Here is an 18,203-nt window from a genome sequence, read left to right as displayed (position 1 = left end):
GAGCCCCCAAAAATAAAGTCTGACACTGTTTCCACTGTTTCCCCATCTATTTGCCATGAAGTGATGGGACCGGATGCCATGATCTTAGTTTTCTGAATGTTGAGCTTTAAGCCAACTTTTTCACTCTCTTCTTTCACCTTCATCAAGAGGCTCTTTAGTTCTTCACTTTCTGCCATAAGAGTGGTGTCATCTGCATATCTGAGGTTATTGATATTTCTCCCAGCAATCTTGATTCCAGCTTGTGCTTCCTCCAGTCCAGCGTTTCTCATGATGTACTCTGCATATAAGTTAAATAAGCAGGGTGACAATATACAGCCTTGCCATACTCCTTTTCCTATTTGGAACCAGTCTGTTGTTCCATGTCCAGTTCTAACTGTTGCTTCCTGATCTGCATACACATTTCTCAAGAGGCAGATCAGGTAGTCTGGTATTCCCATCTCCTTCAGAATTTTCCACAGTTTATTGTGATCCACACAGTCAAAGGCTTTGGCATATTCAATAAAGCAGAAATAGATGTTTTTATGGAACTCTCTTTCTTTTTCAATCATCCAGTGGATGTTGGCAATTTGATCTCTGGTTCCTCTGCCTTTTCTAAAACCAGCTTGAATATCTGGAAGTTCATGGTTCACGTATTGCTGAAGCCTGGCTTGGAGAATTTTGAGCATTACTTTACTAGCGTGTGAGATGAGTGCAATTGTGCAGTAGTTTGAGCATTCTTTGGCATTGCCTTTCTTTGGGATTGGAATGAAAACTTCCAAAAGTTAGATTGTATCAAGTCTACAAGGATCCAATCTATTTAGACATTTACAAAATTTTTATTTCTTTAGAGGTAAGATTAAGTTAAAAGAGGTGCCCTACTACCCACCTCCTGTGCAGGAGACCCAGGTTCAATCCCTGGGTTGGGAAGATCCCCTAGAGAAGGAAATGGCAACCCACTCCAATATTCTTGCCTGGGAAATCCCATGAAGTGGAGCCTGGCAAGCTACAGTCCACGGGGTCACCAAAGAGTTGGACATGAGTTAGCAACTAACCAGCAACAACACCTATTTTAAAGCCAGGTTCTAAACCAGGGCTTCCTGTACAAGGCCAAGCATATGTTGGGCAAAGGCTCAAGGGAAATAAAGCCTGAGGCTCCTTGTAAAAAGCAGGGGGGGCAGGGTGCAGTTAGAGGTGTTAAAATGTAAAAATTTTTCCTTTAAGATATGTTATCATTTATAAAATAGAAGAGAGTAAAAGCAATACATGACTATAAATTGTCATAATTTTTATAATATAAAAAGACTTATAAATGGATTCCTTAAATTGATCATAAGCTTCTTCTGGCTCCTTTTTCTTCAAATGCATTCATTAGGTTATCAAGATTTATACTTTTGGCAGCATCATGAAAACTCCAGCCAATTGTTATTTTTATCACTATCATCTTATAAGGCCCATAAAGAAACGGGCTATCTGACAAGTAATTGGTATTGATGAAATACCATTTATATAAAATGCCATTGCATACCACTGTGTATGCAAAATAGAACTGTATTTCACAGAGGGCCCCGACACTCAATTTGTTTCCTTTCTAAACTGCGTTATCCAAGTAGAAATGTGGGGCCCACCTTCTCTGTGCTGCACAGGTAGGAACAGGGGCTCTCATTTGCTGAAAATCTATGTGAGGAAGAAATTCCACACTTAACTGAAAGCAGCATACGTAGACTTTGGCAAATATAAAATTACAAACCACATCAGAAGCTTTAAGTTTTAAGAAGTTGAGTAAAATACTCATTTCTTTGTCCATAATGAGTCACTTCTCACCGCTTTCAAGATTCTCTCTGTTTTTGACTTTCAAAAGCTGAATTATGAAATTGCCAAATGTAGATTTCTTTAATTCATTCTATTTGGAGTTTATTGAGCTTCTTGAATATAAAGTGTAATATTGTCATTAAATTTGGGAAGATTATGCCGTTACTTCTCAAATATTCTTTTTGACTGTATCTCTCCTTTCCTTCTGGGGCTCCCTTTATGTAGGTCCCTTAGCTGGGTTCATTCTGCTTCATTGTTTTTCCTTCTGTTCATCAGACTGGATAATCTCCTTTGAGCTAACACTAAGTTTGTTGGTTCTTTCTTCTCTCTGAAGCAATCAGTTTTTGAACCTCTGTAGTGAATGTTTCCTTTTAGTTATTATACATTTTAACTCCAGAAATTCTATTTTGTTTTTTTAAAAACACATTTGCTATCTCATTATTTATATTCACCACTTATTGAAACATCATCTCCTACTATCTTTAATATTTTTAGACATGGCTTATTTCACTGTAGCATTTTGAGCACATTTAAAAGAGCTGAAAAAGCCCACCTTACACATTTCCTCAAGGACACTTTCTATTGATTGTTGCTTTTCTTGTAGAAGACATAATAGATGCAGGTTCGATCCCTGGGTCAGGAAGATCCCCTGGAGGAGGGCATGGCAACCCACTCCAGTATTCTTGCCTGGAGAATCCCATGGACAGAGGAGCCTGGCGGCTACTGTCCATGGAGTAGCGCAGAGCAGGACAGGACTGAGTGCCAGTGTGACACGCCTGCGTGGTTCATACATTCTTGCCTCCTTGTGTGCCTCACGTGAAGCGAAGTCGCTCAGTCGTGTCCGACTCTTTGCGACCTCATGGACTGTAGCCTACCAGGCTCCTCCGTCCATGGAATTTTCCAGGCAAGAGTACTGGAGTGGGTTGCCATTTCCTTCTCCAGGGATCTTCCCGACCCAGGGATCGAACCTGGGCCTCCTGCATTGCAGGCAGACGCTTTACCGTCTGAGCCACCAGGGAAGCCATATGTATCCCTCATACTTTTTATTAAAAACTGAGTAGCTTAAATAACATAATGTGAAAACTCTGGAAATCAAATTTCACGTCTCCCCAGTTTTTTGTTTTAGCTGTTTGTTACAGTTGTCATTGTCTTAGAGAATTTTATGAACTAATGTCTAAATCTGAATTCCTGGGACTTCCCTGTGGTCCAGTGGCTAAGACTCCAAGCTCTCAATGTAGGGGGCCCGAGTTCATTCCTTGATCAGGGATCTAGATCCCCAGTGCCGAAACTGAAGATCCAGCATGCTGCAACAAAGATTGAAGATCCCGCATGCCACAGCTGAGACCTGGCCCAGCCCAATAAACAAATGCAATGTTTTGAAGAAATAAGGAAATCGGTATTCTTTGTTATGTGTAGCCCTGAAGTCTCTACTCAGTTAGCTTAGTGGTCAGTTAATGGTGAGACAGAGATTCCCTTAAAGGCTTATAAACAGTAAGTCTACTATTCTTTTCTGAACTATGTGGGTGCTGGGGCATGTCTTCAAGGCATAACCTGGAGTCTACACCTCTGCCTTAGCCTTTGCTTCCTGCCTGTGCAACCTCAGGATCGACCAGTGGAGGGAGCTTAGATCCTACTCAGGACTTTCCTTAGCACGTGCCCTTCTCCGTGGTGAGCGCAGCCCTGGGTGTGCACATAACCTTCCAGATTCTCAGAATAATTTGAGAGCTTATCAAAGTTCCTACAGACATCTCACTTCCCAACTTTCCCTTTTAAGCTCCTTTGGTTCACTTGTTTGCCCTGACTACGTGCCACCTCAAGCAGGCATGAAGTTAATCAACTGCCTGCTTTTGTTTTGTTTGTTTTGATTGTTTCTGACATTTGCCTTCAAAGGCAATGATCATTTCACTGGAAGAGCCATGAGGCAAGTCAAATGCAGACAGCCTTGCAAGTGTCATTTTCCGGGGTGCTGTGAGTTAGGACGGATAAGGGCATTTTCCTGAAAATTAGATTTTTAACCAGCTCCGGCACCAATCTACTTCTTCTGGTGACTGTCCGTCTACTGATTTTCGCCACTAGCAAACTGTCATTTTTCAAGACACAATGGAAATGGTGAGCAGAAAACGGACGAAGAAAGTTCAAATGCCCAAGCCCAGTTGTTCTTACCAAGGGTCAGCCATTGGCTGCTGGTGGGCACCTGCTCTTACAGGTCATAGCTTTGGTAGCACCTTCCCCTTCCGTGTTACCCAAAGTGTTCAGATCTTTGTCGCTCAAATCCTTTCCCAGACGGAGGGGAAATTCGCCTGGAATCTTCTTGAGCAGGACTTTCCAAATTGGGCAGATAATTATAGAGGAGAAGGGAAGTTTATGAGAGGAAACTGAGGAGATGTTTAATGGTAGACTTGTTTCAACTCTCTCTCTGATACAAGGTCAGTATGATGGTAGGGTCTCAAGAGGAAATGCAGCTGTCCTAACTCAAGTTGGTATAAATTAAGTAATATTCACAGAAGGGCCTATTGACAAGGATGTGAGAGCGGGCTGCACGGAATCACAATGCTTGATGCGATCGCACAGGGCTAATATGAGTGGGCCGACAGACTCTTGAGCCTAGGAGGCAGGCAGGAACTAGAACCCAGAAAAAACCTGGAAGAGGAGACCAGTGCAGAGAAGCCACTTTGAAAAGAGACTGAGTATTGAGACAATTAAGCCTCTGCATTCTTTCATCAGTCTTGAGTAACATTAAATAATGATGTATTTTACCCAAGGTTCTGGGTCAGAAGACACAGGGAGCCCAGGAAACCCCACAGGCAGGGAGCTCACGTAATACATAACCCAACCTCGATAAACATGCTTCCCTTCAATCTCCTGCCTGGTCCCCACCAGTCACATCCAGCTGGAAGTCAGAGAGCAGTTTGCTTTGACTGTCGGAGTCAGCTTCCTGGGCAGAGCACAGCATGGACCTGGAGGCCAGTGGAAGACAGGACTGAACAGAACAATGGGTCCATGCCTGGGAGCCTGGTGACTTAAACCAACATACGCTGCTTTGTCAAAGTTCTGGAGATTAGGAATCTCAAGTACAGGTTCTGGTAGGGCCGTGGTCCCTCCAGTCCTCTGGGGAAATCTCCCTTCATCTCTTCTGGATCTGGTAGTTTGCTGATGGTCTCTGGTTTTCCTTGGCTTGTTGTAGCCACATCACTCCATCTTCCCATGGTCTTATTTTAGTAAGGACACTAGTCATATCAAATTAAATGTTCACCCTACTCTGGTATGACTTCATTTAACTAGTTATATTTGCAATGATTCTACTTCCAAATAAGGTCACATTCCAACTTTGAGGAGCACAATTCAACTCATAACAAGGCCAATGGGGAAGAAAAAGGCATCTGATACAAAAATTCAGTCAGATTAAGATATAAAAATAAAATCAACAATAATATCAGCATACTATAAAAGATTCAGTTAAATTACAAGGTAAATATGAAGAAAAGGATGATATTGGAAAACAAGTTGGCAGCCATCAAAACCATCCCAGAGTGATGCTGGGATTGCACATGGGATTGTTTGTAATATTCACGCTGTAAGTGAGACACTAAACTGTATTCTGTAGCCAGAAAAGTTTAGATCCATATAACCTAGTAGGTGATAAATTGAATATCTATTTTCTTTTGTCATTTTTGCAACAAAAGCTGTTCAATTATCAAAACCAGAAGTTAAAATTCTATGCAATATGTGCGTTTGCTTTTATACTTATGTGATTACATCTAAGCACCAAAGATGACAAGCTTGGAAAATAACTTAAAGACGTTATTACTACATGGGTTGGCGTGAGCTAACCATGCCTCTCTGTTCCACTTCTGCAAGTTATTGATTTGGAAACTGTATCATTTAGCTTCTCAATTCTGTCACTTGCTGGATTCATTTTCATGTATATCTTTGTCTCTGTAGCCAAAGTGATCAGACACAGCTCTTGGTTTGGTTGTTACAGCTGTTTTAAGAGGCAATTTGGACCACTGTGGAGTCAGGGTAATCGCTTGTAAGAACCTTAGAAGCATCTCAGAAAACACACAAGAATTCTGTGACAAGATTATCTGAAGGTGGTTGCGGACTGCTGCCTGTGGGGGAACTCTTGAGTGTGTCTGCGGCAGCCAGATGTTTGTGTTGTCACATTAGGCCACAGAAAGCAGTGAGAGAGGAGGCAGGAGCTAGCAGCAGCAGGCAGAGCCCTGAGCATTAATAAAGCCCACGCACATTCCAATAGCTCACAGGGCCTTTGGGAATCAAACGCTACTATCAAACCATTTGTGAAGCTGAGTTAATGGCCTTAGAATCTCCCATGTTTTTCTAGGAAGGGAAAAATAATTTAATGACATCTTTGGGGTCTGCTTTGCCTTGTATAAACCCTACAAGTTTTGCTTTCACAGAAGCTTTTCCAAGCTTGCAGAGTTATTAAGCAAATAGGGACCCATTCTTTTGTGAAACAAAAAGCTTAAGTTCCTTAGAAACAGAAAGCTGCTCTTGCCAGAACACACATCTGATGCACTAATTTGATGGGTATTTTTATCTTCAGGAATCCAAGGTCTAGGTCTGCTTTTAGACAACAATCAGGCAGGGCAGTAAAGAATGAATGGGCACGTTGTTGAGTCAATCAATTAGAAAATGAAATAAACAAAGTGAATGAATGAACTCACTTAAAATGCTAGTGTTAGCACCAGTGTGGGGAGCAGAAGGGGCCTCCTCTTCATCACTTGCAGGGTGAATCCAACACCCAGGGGAAGGATACTGGGAGTTTTGCAGACTCCAAAGCCACTATGGGATCCAACTGGGAAGAGATCTGTAATTAGTACCTCTGGCTTGAACATCATAGCCCCATTTGGGTACAGTTTTCAGTGCAAAGAAATAAAGCGTGCAAATACTAACACTAATGAATTAGATTGGCTTCCATGTGATAGAAAACTTTCAGACTCCCACTGGGAATTTGGGGTACTTGATGTCTAGTGGTACAGACTAGGCGTACCTAGAAAGGTAGGAAAAGGCAGAATGAATAACTTATGATCTGTGGTCCCAATGCCCCACATCTAGAAGGGAAACCAACGGGTGAATTTTTCAGGTATCAAAACATAAAAGAAAGGCTAAGTATTGGAATGAAGAGCAGAAGGCTATTTTGAACTGAAAAAGCCCAGGATGGCTTTACAATGAAGAGAAATTTTGAAATGGGCCCTGAACGAAGAATAAGATTTTAATATGTACAGAGAAAAATGGGAATTCTGGGGTTGAAGGAATTTTATGAACAGGCAAGGCAGTGTGGATATTGGTCCACTTATTTGCATGCATTGAAATCAGAGTCAGTAAATTTTTCCTATAAATGGCCACATAATAAATATTTTAGGCTTTGAAGTCCACTTCTCTGGGGTTTGCTTTGTCTTCTGTAAATCCTAGAAGTGGTCTCTGTTGCAGCTACATAACTCTGCAATGGTGATGGGAAAGCAACCTAAACAATATAAAAACAGTGAGCATTAAAAGAAAAAACGAACATGACCGTGTTCCAAAAAGTTGTTATAAAACAGATGTCACATGGCTACAGTTTACTGCCTATAAACTCTATGAGGACAATAATTTTTGTCTGTTTTGTTCACTAATTTATTCCAAATACCTAGACAGTGCCCAGCTCATGGTCAATAAACTTTGCTTTTTATTGAGATACAATTGACATATAGCATTATATTAGTTTCAGAAATGCAACACAATGATTAGATATTTGCATATACTGTGAAATTATTACCACAATAAGTCTAGCTAACACTAGCTAAATGATAAATAAATGAAAAAAAAAATAATATGAATCTGGGCAAATGAAATAGGACCATATCTGAGAACCATTGACTGTCATCCTGAGGTGTAGTTTTATAGCACAGATAACAAGAAACCACTAAAGGTTTTCTACAGTGTAATTACTCTCTGATTTCAGAATGTCATTTGGCAGATAAGCTTGATGGATGGAAAAGCAAAGATATTTGAAGCAGAAAGATAGGCTGATATATCACAATCCATATAAGAGAGAAGAGATTCTGAACTAGGATGGGAGGTGTTAGGCATAAGTAAAATACAAGTTTTAGAGACTTAACCTCTAAAATGCAGCCATGTGCTGAAATTTAGAGAAAAGACTTTAAAATAATTATTGGTGACTGGGAGAAGCATTGGAGAAGGAAATGGCAACCCACTTCAGTATTCTTGCCTGGAAAATCCCATGGGCAGAGGAGCCTGGTGGGCTACAGTCCATGGGGTTGCAAGAGTCAGACAGGACTTAGTGGCTAAATCAGCACCACCAGGAGCATAGCTAGTTTATTCTGTAATTCACAGAAGCCAGAATACTTTTAAGGAGAATGAAAAAAAGAAAAAGTCAAATGTAGGTGAAAGGTGACATATCCACCTATAAATGCCATGAGCTGTAGCTTATCATAAAGTTAGTTCATTAGAACGTTCTTCTTCTGATAAGAATGAAATGTAACAGATGTTCTCATGTGATTATCATTGACTTCCTCTACCCACAGGAGACTCCGTTGTAAGGCACTTAGAAGGTGGTTCCCAAACTTCTGCTTAGGTGACACAGCTCGGAACAGGCACACAGCGAGAGCCGGGGACCTCTGTTGGAATCGTTTCTGTCTTGTACTCGTTCTTTGCCATCATGCCCAGTTACCTGTCATATATCTACTTAATTTAAGCCATTTTTTTTTTTTCAAAGAAGTGATAAAAGTAGCGATTGACTTGAGTTTTCATGAAGTCTGCATTTATGGAGCAGGACATGCTTTGACATTTGAGGTCACAAGCTGGACCAAAAATAAAGTTTTACACTCTCTACCATATGAATCACCAGCACAGAGACTGATGACAAATGTCACTGCTAAGCGCCTTGTGTCCAAGAAGGAGCCCTCAGGGGACAAAAAGTACATGCAGTTGCAGTTTTATTTATGATTCTATTTCTAAAGCATTATTCTCTGTCATCACAATTGCAAGAAGAAACACTGATGAGAAACACAATGAAATTAGGTCAGAAATTAAAGAATGAATTTGGTCCTATAGAAGACAAACAAAGGATAACTTAGAAATCTAAGAAGGGAATCAAGATTCAATGCCCCTGATTCTTCCAGAAGAATCACAACTGTTTGCTCCTTTTTCTAGATTTTCATCATCAAAACGTTGTCCTGAATATTCTATTTTCTAGAGAAAAGTTAAATATTCACATTGCTACAGGGGCCAAACAGATAACCTCATTGTGGGCAAAGTAGGCCAGAAATAATAAAATGGTGAAAGAGGTCAGGGAAAAACACAAGTCCATGTGACAGACAAAGGGCTGAAACTGTGGTTCAGTTCAAGCAGAATGTGCTTTTATGTCCTTGGCTCTTGCAGTTTTTATGCAAGGCAAGACAAATGCATGTTTCATCTGAAATCTATGAATGTTTAAATACTGTTAATTAATTAATATCTGAACATGTTGGGTCCAAAAATTATCAGTGGTCCTCAGTTTGCTGTCTCCTATTGTGAAGCATTTTCTTGTGAGAAATCCTTGATGAATTGTTCAATGAATCAGTCCTTGATGAACTGATCACTATTACCTATTGTTTCAAACAAATGTGTTTATAAAATTTTCATAGAGCTTGATTCAGGGGAGAACAAAAATTATCAGGATACATTAAAGAAAAGAGAATTATTATGGTGCTATTTTTATTCAATAAAAGTAAAGCTAATACTTTATTGAATACTGAGATTTATTATGAGCAAATACTTTTAATAGCTCAGTTGTGTCCAACTCTTTGTGACCCCATGGACTGTAGCTCACCAGGCTACTCTGTCCTTGGAATTCTCCAGGCAAGAATACTGCAGTGGATAAGCTGTTCCTTTTCCTAGGGGATCTTCCCGACCCAGGGATCAAATGTGGGTCTCTCGCACTGCAGGCAGATTCTTTACCCCCTGAGCCACCAGGGAAACACCACACTTTATTGAACCATGTGTTTCAAGAGCTTAGACACAGTAGCATGTTTAATCCTCAGAACAGCCTTACTAGTAGGGGACTCTTAGAAAAGATGAAGCATAATGAGATTACATAACCTCAGTTCACTTCAGTTCAGTTCAGTCACTCAGTCGTGTCCCACTCTTTGTGACCCCATGAATTGCAGCACGCCAGGCCTCCCTGTCCAACACCAACTCCAAGAGTTCACTCAAACTCATGTCCATCGAGTCATTGATGCCATCCAGCCATCTCATCCTCTGTCGTCCCCTTCTCCTCCTGCCCCCAATCCCTCCCAGCATCAGAGTCTTTTCCAATGAGTCAACTCTTTGCATGACGTGGCCAAAGTATTGGAGTTTCAGCTTCAACATCATTCCTTCCAAAGAAATCCCAGGGCTGATCTCCTTCAGAATGGACTGGTTGGATCTCCTTGCAGTCCAAGGGACTCTCAAGAGTCTTCTCCAACACCACAGTTCAAAAGCATCAATTCTTTGGCGCTCAGCTTTCTTCACAGTCCAACTCTCACATCCATACATGACCACTGGAAAAACCATAGCCTTGACTAAACGGACCTTTGTTGGCAAAGTAATGTCTCTGCTTTTTAATATGCTATCTAGGTTGGTCATAACTTTCCGTCCAAGGAGTAAGCGTCTTTTAATTTCATGGCTTCAATCACCATCTGCAGTGATTTTGGAGCCCCCCAAAATAAAGTCTGACACTGTTTCCACTGTTTCCCCATCTATTTGCCATGAAGTGATGGGACCAGATGCCATGATCTTCATTTTCTGAATGTTGAGCTTTAAGTCAACTTTTTCACTCTCCACTTTCACTTTCATCAAGAGGCTTTTTAGTTCCTCTTCACTTTCTGCCCTAAGGGTGGTGCCATCTGCATATCTGAGGTTATTGATATTTCTCCCGGCAATCCTGATTCCAGCTTGTGCTTCTTCCAGCCCAGCGTTTCTCATGATGTACTTTGCATATAAGTTAAATAAGCAGGGTGACGAACTCCTTTTCCTATTTGGAACCAGTCTGTTGTTCCATGTCCAGTTCTAACTAATGCTTCCTGACCTGCATACAGATTTCTCAAGAGGCAGATCAGGTGGTCTGGTATTTCCATCTCTTTCAGAATTTTCCACAGTTTATTGTGATCCACAGTCAAAGGCTTTGGCATAGTCAATAAAGCAGAAATAGATGTTTTTCTGGAACTCTCTTGCTTTTTCCGTGTTCCAGTGGATGTTGGCAATTTGATCTCTGGTTATTCTGCCTTTTCTAAAACCAGCTTGAACATTAGGAAGTTCACAGTTCACGTATTGCTGAAGCCTGGCTTGGAGAATTTTGAGCATTACTTTACTAGCATGTGAGACGAGTGCAATTGTGTGTTAGTTTGAGCATTCTTTGGCATTGCCTTTCTTTGGGATTGGAATGAAAACTGCCCTTTTCCAGTCCTGTGGCCACTGCTGAGTTTTCCAAATTTGCTGGCATATTGAGTGCAGCACTTTCACAGCATCCTCTTCCACAATTTGAAAGAGCGCAACTGGAATTCCATCACCTCCACTAGCTTTGTTTGTGGTGATGCTTTCTAAGGCCCACTTGACTTCACATTCCAAGATGTCTGGCTCTAGGTCAGTGATCACACCATCTTGATTATCTGGGTCGTGACGATCTTTTTTGTATAGTTCTGTGTATTCTTGCCACCTCTTCTTAATATCTTCTGCTTCTGTTAGGTCCATACCATTTCTGTCCTTTATTGAGCTCATATTTGCATGAAATGTTCCCTTGGAATCTCTAATTTTCTTGAAGAGATCTCTAGTCTTTCCCATTCTGTTGTTTTCCTCTATTTCTTTGCTTTGATTGCTGAGGAAGGCTTTCTTACCTCTCCTTGCTATTCTTTGGAACTCTGCATTCAGATGTTTATATCTTTCCTTTTCTCCTTTGCTTTTTGCTTCTCTTCTTTTCACAGCTATTTGTAAGGCCTCCCCAGACAGCCATTTTGCTTTTTTGCATTTCTTTTCCATGGGAATGGTCTTGATCCCTGTCTCCTGTACAATGTCACGAACCTCCATCCATAGTTCATCAGGTACTCTATCTATCAAATCTAGGCCCTTAAATCTATTTCTTACATAACTTACACAGCTTTAAAGTGGCAAATCCCCAAGTTGATTGCCAGTAGAATAAGTCCAGTTTCCTGAGCTCTAGCCTCTGTGTATCCTGGCATGTATTAATCCTGGGATGGCAGAAAGTCACTCAGCCTATCAGATCTGAGTTTTCTTGTGGTTAAAATAGGAGTTTATAACTGACTACCCCCAGTTGTGTGGATGAAAGTAGATAATATAAATGAGATTCTTATATACTACCACACATTATTTAAACATAAATTGTCACAGACAATTTGGTACAGTATAGGGTTCTTTGGAGAAGGCAATGGCAACCCACTCCAGTACTCTTGCCTGGAAAATCCCATGGATGGAGGAGCCTGGTAGGCTGCAGTCCATGGGGTCGCTAAGAGTCAGACACGACTGAGCGACTTCACTTTCACTTTTCACTTTCGATTTTCACTTTCATGCATTGGAGAAGGAAATGGCAACCCACTCCAGTGTTCTTGCCTGGAGAATCCCAGGGACGGGGGAGCCTGGTGGGCTGCCATCTATGGGGTCGCACAGAGTCAGACACGACTGAAATGACTTAGCATAGCATAGGGTTCTTAGCATTGGTAAGACCAAAGGCTATGTCATCATGCTCTATTAAAACAGCTATCATCATCTTTGTAATTCTGCAGCCAAGCACGGTGTAACAAGCTGGTGCATGTCCATCAGTGCCTGATGTGATCTTGCTCCAATGGTACCCCTGTATGTTTGCCCCTAGTCGCTCAGTTGTGTCCGACTCTGCAACCCCGTGGCCTCTAGCCCACCATGCTCCTCTGTCCACAGGGTTTTCCAGGCAAGAATACTGGAGTGGGTTGCCATTTCCTTCTCCAGGGGGTCTTCCCAATCCAGGGATTCAACCCAGATCTCTTGCATTGGCAGATGGATTCTTTATCACTAGCGCCTCCTGGGAAGCCTCACTGGCATCTTTAGACCACTAAATGTTTTAAATAGATACTGAATACACAGGGAATCGAATGTAATCAATCCTGCAGTACAGTGACATAAAAGGCACAATCAGGCTGTTCAGTATTTTTGTTTAGTGAGTCTCCACCCCCTGGCGCTACCAGCTGTTTGAGTTACCAATGACTGAAGAAGTGCCAGAATGCCATCTCTCAGCCTCAGGAGCTTGATGCAATGTCCTGCTGAATACGGCAGAGTCACCTTTCACAAGTTGTCAGTCTGTAGGTCTGCTAGTAATTATTCCTGCTACACCATATTACAAGTGTAACCATGCTGATTTGCTTTAAAGAGAAAGCTGAATTACTCATCAATAGAAGTAGCTAAAGGTGTGATTGTTCTTACTGCTTTCTGAGGATAATATTTTGCCAGGACTGAGGAGGAAGAGAAAAAATAGACAACTGAACTTCTAGCTCTGTTCAATGTGCTCAAACTCAACTGTATCAATTATAGAGCAAACACAAGGAAAGGCTGAGAATATTTTTTAATGAGCTTCTGATGTCTCAGCCAGAGGAAACTGACAATTTAAATAGAGTCAAGTTTTATGAGACAGCTAGGCTGACAAGATACCTAAATGGTTTATCTACAGTGTTGACACCCAAGATAGCTCACCCAGATGGCCGGGCACAGTGGGAGGAAACCCACAGCAGGGAGACAGTTGTCACAGAGTTGTCTTCGCCTTCCCACCCCCTTCCCAAAGAATGACCATTCAAATAAGCTAATGTTACAAAACCACCTAGCTCAGTGTAGCATGCAGTTAGCAATGGCTGTGGTTATTATTCGGAGAAGCCACTGGCAACCCACTCCAGTACTCTTGCCTGAAAAATCCCATGGGCGGAGGAGCCTGGTAGGCTGCAGTCCATGGGGTTGCTAAGAGTTGGACACGACTGAGCGACTTCACTTTTATTATTAACTCAATAAGCTAGAAACTTAGACCGGGTCATCTGAAAAACAAGAATAACATCCTTTAGTCATTAGGCCAGGATCTGAGCTAAGTGATTGTCAGGAAGACGCATTATGACTCTTCGTGGAATGCGAACAATTACTTTATTTAATAGATGACCAGTGCAAGTTCTTTGCATGAAGCAGGGCAATCAAAGCTGGTGCTCCAGGACAACCCAGAGGGAAAGGGTGGGGAGGGAGGTGGGAGGGGGGTTCAGGATGGGGGGACACATGTATACCTGTGGCCAATTCATGTCAATGTATGGCAGAAACCATCACAATATTGTAATTATTTTCCAATTAAAATAAGTAAATTTTAAATAAAGAAAGAAATTAAAGGAAAAAATTAGGAAGAGATAAATAATAACACACTGTTATATATTAGTTCTGCCATACAGAACAACAGATTAAACTTTAAGCATAAAATGTAAAGAAATTATTATTGATACATTTTTAAAAAACAAAAGAAATCTTACTTTTTGGATCATACAAATAGCAATAAAACAGCCTTGCAGTTCAGATTATGAGTACCTTATATTCTCTGCTGTTGTTGTTTAGTTGCCGAGATGTGTCCCACTCTTTTGCAACCCCATGGATTGCAAAGATGACCAGGATAAGTCGCCTTCCTGTGTCCACACTCTGTAATTGACATCATCCCTCTCCCTCCTCCACCAAGAAGCAGAGTTTCTCTCCCCACTCCATCGATCTGGTCTGGTTGTACCATTTCTGAGGTTCATTCTTAAGAGTCTTGTCAATTTCACTCCCTCTCTTGGAAACTCTTCTGTCAGTCACTTGAGCAGCCCTCATTGACTATGAAGGCTGGGAGGTCAGTGTCCAGGCTGATGATGACCTCTACCAGCCAACTTGCCAGTTGACCTAAGATACTTGGAAGATTTCAGCCCAGACTGGAAGAACCACTCATCTGAGTTCAAACCAGAACAGGGAGCTAAATAAAGGCTTATCCCCTTCAAGCCCTAAGCTTTAAGATGGTTTATTTTCCAACAAAAGCTGATGATCTGTTTGTTCTCAGGCTGGAAAAGTCAGTGAGACTGAGTTCAGCCTCCATAGTAGCTGAACCTACTGACAAGCCCTGACTTTCCACAGGCAGTGACAGATCAAGACAACTAGATATGGGCCAAGAATGGTCTCGATTGTAAAGGGTCAGTAAGTGATGTTCTGTTATTGATCCCAGTATATCAATTACCAAACACGAAGAAGTCCTGAAAATGTTGAATAGAGAGGTTGCAGATTTCTTCACTCAAAAGGCTTGGATATTCTTGGAGATACACTTCAAATTACTGTCATAACTTGATGTGAACAGGGATACTGAAAATAGTAACTAAAGATGAAGCGAGGCTCATTGATTAGTAAGCTGAGGATGTGTGTGTTTCTCGCTGTGCTTCCCTCTCCCTTCAGAGGCCCTGGGAATAAACCAAGAACGCAAACTTATGGGAAAACACAATGAAGTCTGCTTATAGAATGATGTTTCTATTTTTATTGAGTTTAACTGTAGTGATAGAGCGTATTCATTTCTAAACATTGCCGTAACAAAGCACTACTAAATACACAATTTAAGCAATGGATATTTATTTTCTCACAGTTCTGGAGACTAGAAGTTCAAGATCAAGCTGTCAGAGGGTTTTGTTCTTTCTAGGGCCTCTGTCCTGCTTTCTACCTGAGTCTTTACCTCATTTAACAAGTAGGTTATTAGAATCCACCCTAGTGACTTCAATTGAAATTGTTACCTCTTTAAAGACTCCATCTCCAAAACAGTCACATCCTGAGATTCTGAGGGTTGACCCTTAACGTATGACTTCTGAGGGACACAGGGCAAATAGTAAATACTAAACACACAGCAAAAAAAATGCTGAAAAGAATGAAAGGGTCTACAACTCCACAATGTGGGACTGTCAGTGGTTTTACTTTTTAAGACTCAGGTAGTTTAAACACACATTATTTATTCCACAAAGCAGAATAAAATGAACCTAATAGGGTTCTACATAAGGCAAGAGATAATGAACCCTGCAAGCACTTAAGGAGACTTGTTGGGAAGAATGTGCTGTTGTTGCTGTTTAGTTGCTAAGTCATGTCCGACTCTTTCGCCACCTAATAGACTAGTCTGCCCAGCTCCTCTGTCCATGAATTTTCCAGGCAAGAATACTGGAGTGGGTTGCCATTTCCTCCTCCAAGGGATATTCCCTACCCAGGGATCAAACCCACATCTCCTGCATTGGTAGACAAATTCTTTACCACTGACCTACATGGGAAGCTCCAAAGAGAAGAATGTTCTATTGCCTTATTCTTTTTTATGTTTGTGTTTTTAAACAAAGAATATTTAACTATAATTTACATAGAGTAAAATTTACCCATTCAAAATGTATAGTTCTATGACCTTTAAGCAAATTGTATATCAGCATAACTACCGCCATGATCAAGATATAGAATATTTCCATCCCCCAAAAGTCCCCCATGCCTCTTTGAGATCCATCTTCTCATCCCTGGTACAAATTGTTCTTTTGTAAAAGGGTCTACCAAAACATTTTGCCTTTTTTTTATTCTGTCGTATGTCTTATTTTGGAATTGTAATAGTTATTTACATGTCTGGACCACTTGTAAGATGTACATACTGTGACAATTTTTTTCTAATCCTTAAAGATATGGGAATACGAGTTCCTCTTACCCGTCTCCTGAGAAACATGCTTGCAGGTCAAGTAGCAACAGTTAGAACTGGACGTTGAAAAATGAACTGGTTCAAAATTAGGAAGGGAGTACATCAAGGCTGTATATTGTCACTCTGCTTACTTAACTTATATGCAGAGTACATCATGCAAACTGCCAGGCTGGATGAAGCACAAGCTAGAATCAAGATTGCTGGGAGAAATATCAATAACCTCAGATATGCTGATGAAACCACCCTAATGGCCGAAAGCAAAGAGGAGCTAACACACCTATTGATGAAAGTGAAAGAGGAGGGTGAAAAAACAACAACTGGCTGGCTTAAAACTCAACATTCAAAAAGCTGAGATCATGGCATCCGGTCCCATCGCTTCATGGCAAATAGATGGGGAAATAGTGGAAACAATGACAGACTTTATTTTGGGGGGCTCCAAAATCACTGCAGATGGTGACTGCAGCCATGAAATTAAAAGATGCTTGCTTCTTGGAAGAAAAGCTATGACCAACCTAGGCAGACATTTCAAAGCAGAAACATTACTTTGTTGACAAAGTTCCGTCTAGTCAAAGCTATGGTTTTCCCAGTAGTCATGTATGGATGTGAGAGTTGGACCATAAAGAAAGCTGAATGCCAAAGAACTGATGCTTTTGAGCTGTGGTGTTAGAGAAGACTCTTAAGAGTCCCTTGGATAGGAGATCAAGCCAGTCTATCTTAAAGGAAATCAATTCTGAATATTCATTGAAAGGACTGATGCTACAGCTAAAGCTTCAATACTTTGGCCACCTGATGTGAAGAGCTGACTCATTTGAAAAGACCTTGATGCTGGGGAAGATCGAAGGCAGGAGGAGAAGGGCTGACAGAGGATGGGATGGTTGGATGGCATCACCGACTCAATGGACATGAGTTTGAGTCAACTCCAGGAGATGGTGAGGCCCAGGGAAGTGTGGTGTGCCCACGGTCCATGAGGTCCCCAAGAGTTGGATATGGCTGAGTGACTGAACAACAACAACAATCCTTGACTTGCCTTTTCATTGTCTTAAAGCTGTCTTTTGAAGAACAGAAGTTTTTAATTTTCATTAAGTTTAGTGCCTCAACTTTTTTTTTTATGGTCATATGTTTGTGTTCTAAATTATTTTTTCTCCTATTATTTCTTCTAGAAGTTACATATTTTTATTTTCTACATTTAGGTCTATGATCCACTTCAAATATGTTCTGTTTAAAATATGAAAGTTTACAGATTTACAATTATTCCAGCTCCATTGTTGAGAGGCCTATCTTTTCTCCATTGAATTACCTTGGCACCATTGTAAAAAATTATTTGTCCATGTATGTGTGGGTCTACTTCTGGGCTCCACGCTGTTCTGTGGACCCATATGTTTCTTAGTATACCCATAGTGCGTTGTCTGAATTATTGTAGCTTTATAATCTTAAAATGAGTTAATCCAAGCCCGGCAACTTAAGGTTTCCTTTAATGTCTTTTAGCAATTCTAGATTCTTTGTGTTTTCATAAAACTTTTATATTACCTTTATTTTAAAATTGATTTCCATGAAATCACAAATTTTTGGACATATCTACATGGATCTAGATTGTTATTTTGTTTTCAAATACTTCTTACATTCAGTTTTGTCATTTTTTAAAAAAAAATCTATATTATCCTAGGGGCTTCCCAGATGGCACAAGTGTAAAGAATCTGCCTGC

At 40.8% G+C, this 18,203-nt stretch overlaps 1 non-coding gene across 1 annotated transcript; it reads right to left on the bottom strand.

Annotated features, from left to right (window-relative positions):
* Positions 1-2,735: 2,735 nt before the first annotated feature.
* Positions 2,736-2,807, bottom strand: TRNAC-GCA (transfer RNA cysteine (anticodon GCA)). Its single transcript has one exon. It is a non-coding gene; the product is annotated as a tRNA-Cys (tRNA).
* Between the last annotated feature and the right edge of the window lie 15,396 nt (positions 2,808-18,203).

The sequence above is a fragment of the Bos javanicus genome, chromosome 9 (assembly GCF_032452875.1).
Source record: "Bos javanicus breed banteng chromosome 9, ARS-OSU_banteng_1.0, whole genome shotgun sequence".
Taxonomy (NCBI): Eukaryota; Metazoa; Chordata; class Mammalia; order Artiodactyla; family Bovidae; genus Bos; species Bos javanicus.
Note: the sequence above shows the minus strand (reverse complement) of the source record. Positions and strands in the feature narration are given on the sequence as shown.